The sequence below is a fragment of the Panicum hallii genome, chromosome 4 (assembly GCF_002211085.1).
Source record: "Panicum hallii strain FIL2 chromosome 4, PHallii_v3.1, whole genome shotgun sequence".
In the NCBI taxonomy this organism is placed as follows: domain Eukaryota; kingdom Viridiplantae; phylum Streptophyta; class Magnoliopsida; order Poales; family Poaceae; genus Panicum; species Panicum hallii.
Genome location: NC_038045.1, coordinates 9575624 through 9585705, shown reverse-complemented (window position 1 = coordinate 9585705; position 10082 = coordinate 9575624). Strand labels below are relative to the sequence as shown.

The following is a 10082-nucleotide window of genomic DNA, read 5'->3' as shown; positions in this document are numbered from 1 at the left end:
AGGTTTAAGTTTTAAGTCAAGACATCAGAGTTTTAAAAGCGTAAATATTGTACACATCGTTATTACAGATATCATGCTAGCCCTGGCATGATATCACTCGGCGGAATCTGTGTTGGCCGGGGACGGATCCCATTCCACGGACCAACCATCAAGAAAAGGGTAGGGCCACGGTGTAATGAACGCTAGCTCATCAGGAGGATTACCTGAAGTAGATCAACAAAAGCAAGGCTGAGTATACTAATACTCAGCAAGACTTACCCGGAATTGGGTATACCTTAGCCCATAACTAGACTCATGATGGCTTTTAGCTTTGGGTAGAGTTTTCAGCTGAAAAGCAACAAAGAGTAGATCCTTATTTCAACTTTTAGCTTTCAGGTTCTAGTGGATTAACCATTCTAGGTAAGCATCTATAACTATTCAAACATGGTAAAATTTTTATTCAAACATCATCTTTGATAATCATAACGTTGCTCTTGTTACTCTATGTGATAAAGGGATTAAGCAGTCTCAATCTCCGCGAGAAACGGACGATTCTAAATCGAATTTCAAACCTTGCAAGGGTAAACCTAACACACACGCTTGAAACACTAAAGGGTCGTTCCGAAGCAACCGTTTGCCTTTCATTCCGACTCGTGGATCAGTGCCACCACAAGCGACTGCAGGTCATACGCACTTCCAAAGTGCAGGACGTACGTCTGTAGCGCGACTACAAAACCCGTACTCCTGGTTGCCCAGCAACACGTATGCCTACACGTCGAACTAAGTAACCAAAAGAAGCAAATACATGTGGTGGGTGGTATGTCCACTCCTCGGGCCGATCGGTTACTAGGCTTACCGCTTACCATATTTCACGGCATGTGGCTAGTACTTTCAAACGCTTAACCACCGCTACCACACGCTGCGACCTTATCAAGTTCCACAACACAGACGGGGTATCATCTTGACTATGATACCTCGCAAACTCCCGTCCGTCATCCTTATAGTGATAACAGGAATGTAAACATTACAACTCCTATATCGCGCGAGTGACAGGGAATCACTCGACTTCTACCGGTCCTATCAGCATAGCAGCTAGTCGGACTCAAGTTCTAGTATTCAATACATTGGTTCCTGGAATTATGCATCTAAGGTTTCCAAACAACTCCTAAGAACTTAATGCAGTAAGACATATATACATAGTATAATTCTGCTGCGTAGATAAAATAAGGGATATGTCCGGGGCTTGCCTTCGCTGGTGGGGTTGGGGTTAGTCAAATTATTTTCTTCCGAACCTTGGTTCGGGGCTTCAGAGAAATCCACGACAAATTTCCCGGGGTCTTCAGAACAACCTCCTTCTGGTTCTGGGATAATCTCGTAGTCACCGTCAGCGAGAGCGGTCGAGTCTATATGAGATGCAAAGTTACAAGTTATGGAATGCATATACTTTTATGTTAATTCACAATAAAGTTGCAATCCAATTAAAGAAAAATTACATTACGACAATAATCTAACTACCCTGCACTGGGCAGTCATTTATCGAGTACTAACTATCTTACTTAGATACATTAAACAGCAAACTTAACTACGTTAAGTATCTAACTAGTGGCATGGGGCAACTGGTTGGGGTGGTTTCTAACAGCTAGATTAAATGGCCTTATTCATTGCTTACACTAATTGTTTATATGAACTTTAAGTTATTATTATATTATGCACTACATAAACTATGTCTAAATTGTTTGACACCTAACCCTTGGTTGGAAATTCTAACAACAAGTCATACCATTAAAGGACAGTATCCTAAAATATTTTTCATGATTTTTGAGCATTTAAATGTGTAATTATTAAGTATACAAAGGAAACTACACATTATTTCTAATAAAACTTGTACATTAAGGAAATAATATTAGAATACTAGGATAATTATTTTTCTTCAATTCTACATGTTAAAATAAAATTAACACCACTAGTTTCACTAATTTATCATTTTTCTATGAATTACTATGCATTTCCTAAGCCTACAAGTAACTAAACTTAACAATTAAATTAGATCATCAAACATTTAGAAACTGAACTTTATCTCTCAAGTAAAGTTGTAGGTCTTTATCTAAGGATTCCAACAAAATTTAGTTTGCATTTTTATGATTTTTCCCCGAATAGATATAGAATTTCTAAGTTGACAGCCTTATTTACACAAGGGGGTCCCTGGTTACTATTTCTCTGAGTCTAAGGCTATGCACATAACCCCCTGAACTTTTGACTCTTCTAACCCGAGGTCCTTGGCTGTGAACCAAAGCAGAGCGAGGCGGGGGCGGCCGTGTTCCGGCGATGGTGGTCACCGGCGGCGAGGTCCAAGGGCAGAGAAAGGCTCAGGGACTCACGGTGGTCTTGTTGCGCTACTTGTCGAGGACTGGGATGGCCGGAAAGAGAGATCTCGACGAGGACCCGAGGCGGCGGCGGAGGGTTCACCATCGACGGCAGTGCTCCGGCGATGAACGTCGGCAGCAAACCTGCGCACGAGCTTCAGTGGGACACGGGGAACGTGTACGTGCAACCAATTGAATGAAAACGTACTGGATCAGAGGTAACCGACGGAGACAGAAGCGGCGGCGACGAGGAAGAACGCCGGCGAGCGTCGAGAAGTTGATGTGTTGGACTAAAGGGCTAATGGATGGGTCGAGGAGCTTCGGGGTGGTGATGTAGTGCTGGCTAGGGTATGGCGGTGGCGTGGAAAGGCTTGGAGCGAGCTGCCCACGGTGGAGCCGAAGGCGGCGGCGGACGGTGGTCGTCGGAGACGAAGCTCCAGTCGAAATTGGATGGCAACAAGTGGTCGAGGAGCACCAGTGAGCTATGGGGAAGCTTAGGCAGGAGTTGATTGGGGCGGAGGGGGCCTGGTGACGGCTGTCCACGGTGGCCCGTGGTCACCGGAGTAGAGGAAGAAAGGGCGGCGGCGAAATTCGGGTCGGGTGCTCGGGAATTGGCAGTGGGACTGGAGGAATAGGATGTAGGAGTCAAGGGGATGTTGTTGCGCGCGAGAGACTGGGAATTAAGGCGCGGCAGTGAGCTGTCCACGGCGACGAGGAGTTGGCGGCCGGCAGTGGTTCGGGGTCGTCGTGGCGCGCGCGCGAGAGGGCAGCAGGGGAGAGGAAAGAGGTCGGGATCGAGAGGAGATGACGCGTGGGCATGTGTAGCAGCTGGAGGGGGGCCTGCGCCGGCGGTGAGCAGCGGTGGCAGGAGCAGAGAGCAGAGAGGGAAACGGCGTGCCAGGGAGGTGTCAGGGGGACTAGTTTGCAATTCCTAAGAACTTCAGGGACCTCTCTGTAAACTAAAACTTCCCGCTGCTACAAAGGTCGAATGAAAAAGTGTTCAACATGAAAGTTGTAGAGTTTTTCAAACTCTACAATATTGTTTTAGGGCTTAGGTTCAGAAACTCAAAGTTTATAGCTATTTGGATTATATTTTGAAACAAGATGGAATTTAAGTTAAATTTATCTTTGCCCACCTAAATTTGATCAAATTTTGGGCATGTTTACAAATTTTCTAACCTATCATGATTACTTGTATTTTTACACCTTAACCCTTAAGTAAATTTGAATTTGACTTTTATATTCCAACCATTTCAAATGTAACCCTTATATTTGTGTTAATTACACATAGGCCCTTGGTTTCATACAAAGTTTATTTCTTTTAGGTTTTAACCTAGTATTTGTACTTTTCTTTTCTATAGCCATTTGAATTTGACATTTAAGAATATTTTCACACAATTGTACATAGGGACTTATAAAATTCATAATTTACAAATACACCCCTAGTTCTCAGTACAACCCTAATACAACACACTAATACCTAGTGTCTATACTTCTAATTACAGGAATGTTACAGTTGTGGTCTCAGGGGTAAAGCCAACCTTCGATAGATCACAATCCACGCACTAAGTAGTTAGAAACTATAGAAACAGATTGGGAGACCAACTCTTTTGAACAACACTTTATTACACGAACAATAATATTGCACGAGAGTGTGAACGCTTCTTAAGTGGCTATCTTAGCACTCATTCACACACTCACCTAGCACTACAACCCTAACTCTCTTATGCTTATGGCTTGTATGTGTTGTTGCCTCTTAGGTTACTAGGGGGGAGAGGGGGTTCATATATAGATCATGGCGACATATATGGTGATGACATGTGTCCCCTACTCTAAAACCTTTCTAGATATTTTCTACTTTACTATATAACAAAAGATATTCTAGAATATTTCTAGATATTTTTTTCACTTGCCATATAAGATAAGTGACTTTAGAACTTTACATAAATATTTATATCCATAGTAATATCTTTACCTTCAAAATATCTTCTTTCTTGCATGGTCAAGAGTGACGTGCTCCGTGTTGGAATTGTGGCCTATACTAGGCCAATACATGGCTGGTGATTGGTGGCCCAATTCCATATAGGAAGCCAAGGTGGTGTAGTAGAAGTGGCATGTGGGACTTTAGTCCCACATTGCTCACTTAGGTGGACACATACCAACATATATGTGGGGCTTTGTGAGCCCCTACATATGTGAGATAAAGGGATGAAGGATGCTATGCTATGAACATACATAAGCCACACGTGCGCGCGCGTCACGCGTTATTATCGCGTGACTTGTGGCTTGCGACGATGCGCGATCGTGTCGTGTCGTGTTATACCAGCAGTTTAATTTTGCCTTTTGTTTTGTTGATCAATTTCTACCACACCTAGACTGCCACGTCAACCGGGAGTAGTGGGCGCACGTTCCGTGCGTGGGCTCTAGTCGGTTACCGTAGAGAGGTCCCAGGGGGCAGTTCTTGAGATTTAGGCAGATCGAATCTGAGAGGCAGCGGACCCCCTCTATATATGGGAGACGTCCTGTATCGGAGAGGTCACCGGTGACTCGCATCTGACTCTCTCTCTTTCTCTACGCCGCCGCTTTCAGCCCTGCCGTCTCTTCATCCGCCGTACAGCGGATCGAGGGAGAGCGGTGTCTCCGAACCGGTGCCGGCGATCTGAGGACCTGTACGGGTGCCGGCGAATCAGGTTTTTGGAAAGTGCACTCGCACATCCGCTCGCGTCCTTCCTCTTCATCAACGGTTTCTTCGCTGCATCCGCACGGGATCCACTATAAGTTAATCCAGTGTTCCCTGCCGTTCTTTTATGATGATCTTGTAGCTAGATGCAGTGTCTGTTTATGTTAGATGTATAGTTTTTCACGAATTTATCCTGATCTGTATAGTACTAGGGTTATTCATATTAACCGAACCGCTAGTAAATGTATGTTCTCTCATATACTACTTTGGTTGTACAAATTAATCTTAAACCCTGTTAATTTTCTAACACTCCGTGTGCCTCGGCGCGTTCCAGGCCGGGGAGACGGTGCGGCTGCTGCCGTGTGCCTGCACCTGTACCACATCGAGTGCATCGACCCGTGGCTGGACGCGCACTCGACGTGCCCGATCTGCAGGTCGGGCACCAATCCGGACATGGACGGCAGCCTGCTTCCTCCGGTCTAGGCGCGCACGGCTTCGGCTTAGGGGCGTGCACGGCTTTGCATGTGTACTGAGTAGTGAGGTGCGTAGTAGAAATGCGTTATTTTTGTACCATAAATTGTTTAATTGCAGTGCAGATATATTTTAGCTGATCCTTTTCTAGATCTGACCATGGATTCAGATTGTAGTAGGTTTCTATATGTCTAGAAGCGATAAAGTAGTGATGGAATTTGAGATTGATCTGTCCCGTTTGTTAGTTATTTTCGAGCAATGTGCCTCAGAATTTTGTACATGTGAGATTTCAATTGTTAACAAGATAATAATCCTATGTTTTTTCATCGTAGAAGAACTTTTGAATTGCCCTTCCAAAGTCTTGTACTGTGAAATGCTCTAAAGTCCTGCTTCCAAAGTCTTGTACATACTGCCCGTGAGTTTATTATGACCTTATGGAAGAATTAGAATGTCCGGATCTTTCTTTTCAGTGCATAGTTATCCTTAAATTTTAACCTACAGAATCACTTTAAGTCACAATCACTTTTCTTGGTGAAGCACAATCAATTTTAAGCTACAGAATCACCTTAAATCACAATCACATATTTACTGTAGCATCACTTGGACTAATCATAGACTAACTAGGTTTAATAGATTCGTCTCGCGAATTAGTTTAGGGGTACAATTAGTTTTGTTATTAGTCTATATTTAATATTTCTAACTGGCATCCAAATATTTGATATGATAGGGTTAAACTTTAGTCCTAAGTGTCCAAACGGACCCTCGGGGAGGAGAAACGCTTACTGCAATTGCTCTAAATCAATATACTCCGCTCTGCCTTGGTGGCAGCAGTGTGGTTAGACGCAAGGTGCATCAGCTATACTAGACTGTTATTCACTTCTCATATTGTAGTATTACTCGGCGCAATTTCATTTATTTTGTGGGAGATAGGACGTGGTTGAGGGGCTCAAAAGTCAAAAGTATTTTTCTCCAAGTGAATAACAGTCTGGATCGGCCCATCTAAACCCATCTTGGCCCAACAGTTCGCTAGCTCCGAGCACAAAAAATAGAAAAGGAGGGAAACGAAGCCGCCATTGCGGGCGGCGAACTCGCAGGAACGAGGGTTTCCAGCCGGTTGTCGGCTCCTCGTGATTTCGGCGCCACCTTCGATCCCCTGATCCCGTCCCAGGAAACCCCAGCGGAGCCTCTTCTGATTTCAGGTGCGTGTTTGGATTTTGATTTCTACCTCTTGCAGTCTTGGTCGCAACCTACTAGAGGAATCGTTTCTTTGTTCTTTTCGAGGCAATGAACCCATCCATCTAGCGAACCCCTTGGTTGCGTTTGCGTCGCATCATTGCTTGCACATGGATCATTAGGCATCCTCGTAAATAGGTTTAGTTTCATGCGATTGGTTAGGCGATTTTCGTAAAATACACCAGTTCGGTAGGTGATTCGGCTTGCGAGTTTACTTCGCCTGCAATTTATAAGTCCTTTCGTTGTGTTGTTTTAGCAATTCCACACGCTAGGTTCTCAGTTAGTCTTTGATTAGTGACTGATTGCTATCTGCTCACTGGTTTTGGCTTTGAGCCAAATAACTAGGGCGCTGCCTGAATTATTACCTGAGAGGCTAAACTTTTACCGGATATATGGAAAAGGTCTCTTGGAAGTTCACCTATACATGTATTCACATCTTTTTCTGAGATTTACCAATTGCCATTATGATTATTCTTGCACTTTCATCACTAGATGGAGCGTGCATCCACTCTCTGATCAGCATCCTAGTGAAAAGAACCTGAAAAATGGAATATGGTCCTATACCAATCACTAATTGCGATGGCAAGATGCTTAGTTAAGTTATTTAGTCTTCATCTTCAAGATGCACAGAATGTTACTAGATGTTGAAGTACCTAGTTTTAAGCATGACTACGTATATGTGCTTCTTTATTAGTTTAACTGCTAGTACAATCTTATTATTGCTGTATATATGCTTTATTCTGAATTTCTGGTTTCCTTAATTCCAGTCTAGCACTCTGGATATCTGTTGAACCCTGAGGTTGCCAAACCAGCACGGCTGTGCCATTTCGATGGAAGATCTCCCAGAGGCACTTCTTAGAGAGATCATCAAGCGGCTTCCCACAACAAGTGATCTTAATTCTCTTTCCCTTGTGTCCAAGCGGCTATATACTGTTGAGGCAGAGCTAAGGGATGCTATTTATGTTGGTTGTGGTGTTTGCCCTGTGACAGTGGCCTTGGCATCACTGTGCTCCCGGTTCCGAAATTTGTGCAAGGTGGAGTTTAATTACTCTGGTTGGACGCCCAACGATGGGATGCAGTTGGGCAACCAAGGCCTCCATGTATTTTCATCTTGCTGCCCTTCGCTGACTGATCTCACCTTAAGCTTCTGCTCATACATCGATGACTCAGGTCTTGGTTTTCTGGCATGCTTCAAGAAGCTGATGTCCCTCAGGTTGAAAGCATTACCACAAATAGCTTCAGCTGGTCTTCTCTCGGTAGCTGTTGGTTGCAAGAGTCTATCTGCTTTCCGCCTTATGAGCTGCGAGAATGTAAGTAGTGTAGAGTGGCTGGAGTACCTTGGCAAGAGTGGATCATTGGGAGAACTTGTAGTAGGGAATTGTGAGAGGATTAGTCAGTTTGACCTCCTAAGATTTGGTTCAGGATTTATGAAGGTCCAGATGTTTGAGTTTCAGAATAGGTATTCGCCAGCCAGATTTAAGTTTGATGGTCCTTCGTAAATGGCAGGCAGCCAGTCTAGATATGACTTCTGCAGCAATTTGTTGAAGGATTTGACTTTGGCATGGATCAGCACGGAGGCAGAAATTGGACTTTGTTGTCTCCTGAGAAAGTGCAAAGCATTAGAGAACCTTTCCCTTTATTATGTTCTTGGTGTACACGACCCAGAGCAACAGAAACCTTAGAAGCATCTCACTTATGCAGTTATGCTGGCGCCTCAGTACTGTGAAGGTTATGATTGCAGGACAACATTGACTGATGACAGCCTGAAGGCCCTAGCCCTCTGGTGTCCTATGCTTCAGTCTGTCGAGCTCACATTTTTTGGATGCGAACCTGATTGGCCTGATGAAATAGGCTTCACACAGGAGGGCCTTGTGATGCTAATTCGATCTTGTCCAATTCGTGATCTAAAGCTCGGTGGTGCCAACATCTTCGATGACGAGGGGATGAAGGCCCTCTCACGTGCACGATTCCTAGAATCGCTCAAGCTTATCAATTGCGTTGCGATAACTGATGCCGGGATGCACTTCCTTGCATGTAGCCCATCTTTGATCGATCTCACGCTAGAGCTATGTGATGGTTTGACTGATGATGGATGGTCGAGGTTGTGCTTGTACGGAAGTTAGAGTCTCTAACTATTGCAGAATGCTGTCAGATATCTCTCAAAGCTGTGCAAGGGGCTGCAAAAACTGTTCACTACACTGATGAGTGCCCAGGCTACAAGGAGTGGATGGATCGCTGTGTGTGTGAACCTCAAGTGTGACCATCTTTCCGTCTGAATCCCCCACAAATTTCACAGTTCATATGGTGGAAAACTGTGCATCATATTTCCCAACCTGCTTGACCTTCATCCTGCCACTGCTGTGCATTGCTGGACGATATTAGGTGCACTGTTGAACTTTGGATGTTTTGAAGGCATCTGGCTATTGATAACCATCTTAGCGGTGTATTTCTTGTGGTTTTCATGTGTCTTACGCTTTTGAGCTCAACAAGAAGTGGTCCCAATATTCCCTGTTTATTTGCAGATCTTAAGAGCACCTCTTTGAGCCACATGATATAAAAAAAACTTAAGTTCTGCGGAAATGATCTTGGAGGCAGATACGCCTGCCGTTTTCTCTTGACAGTTGCTATAGATGTTTCTTCATGAATAGTACAATTCTGGGAAATAGGATTCGCACATGCAAGTATCGGCTACTTTTGAACTTGCAAGCAGCCAAATTGTCGAACACTGTTGACATGGCATGCTTAGAGCTAGGCTTTTTTTAATGTTCTTTTATCTATAAAATGCCATAAAGTTAATATGTTGGTGAACGGAGTTGATTGCTTCAACTTGGAGTGATTCACAGGAAAGTTTCACCTCTGAACTGACATGGTAAATTTCAGATAATCTCGATGCTCCTCCTTCAGAGGGCACAAACTTGCGGACAGGTCAGATTTTGTTTTATGACTCTATAACATGATGATTTCAGGCACAATACTCACTAGTGGAAATTCAGTATTACTTCATATTTTACTAACACGTACATGTAGGAGCGGTAAACATTCTTAAAATTTAGCCTAATTTAAGATTGGGCTCATATTTTATAAAATTTTGAGCTAAGACTTAATAGTTAAGTACAAATTCTTTCTCTGGCTGGTTGCACATAATTGCTGCTGGACTGCGGACAGGCTCTCTAGGCGCGGCCTCCCTCACCCTTACCGCTGCCCTTTTTGCGACCAGGAGGAGACGATCCACCATTTGTTGTGTACCTGCGTTTTCTCCCAGCAGTTTTGGCAGCAGCTGCTGCGCCGGTTCGTCCTCCCTGACCTGGCACCCCACTCAGTCTCGGTCAGTCTGTTCGAGTGGTGGTAGCAAGCTG

The 10082-nt window shown here is 44.1% G+C and overlaps 1 pseudogene; it reads left to right on the top strand.

The window, feature by feature from the left end:
* The first annotated feature begins 6570 nt into the window (after positions 1–6570).
* LOC112890322 lies at positions 6571–8849 on the top strand (annotated as a pseudogene).
* The last annotated feature ends 1233 nt before the right edge of the window (positions 8850–10082 follow it).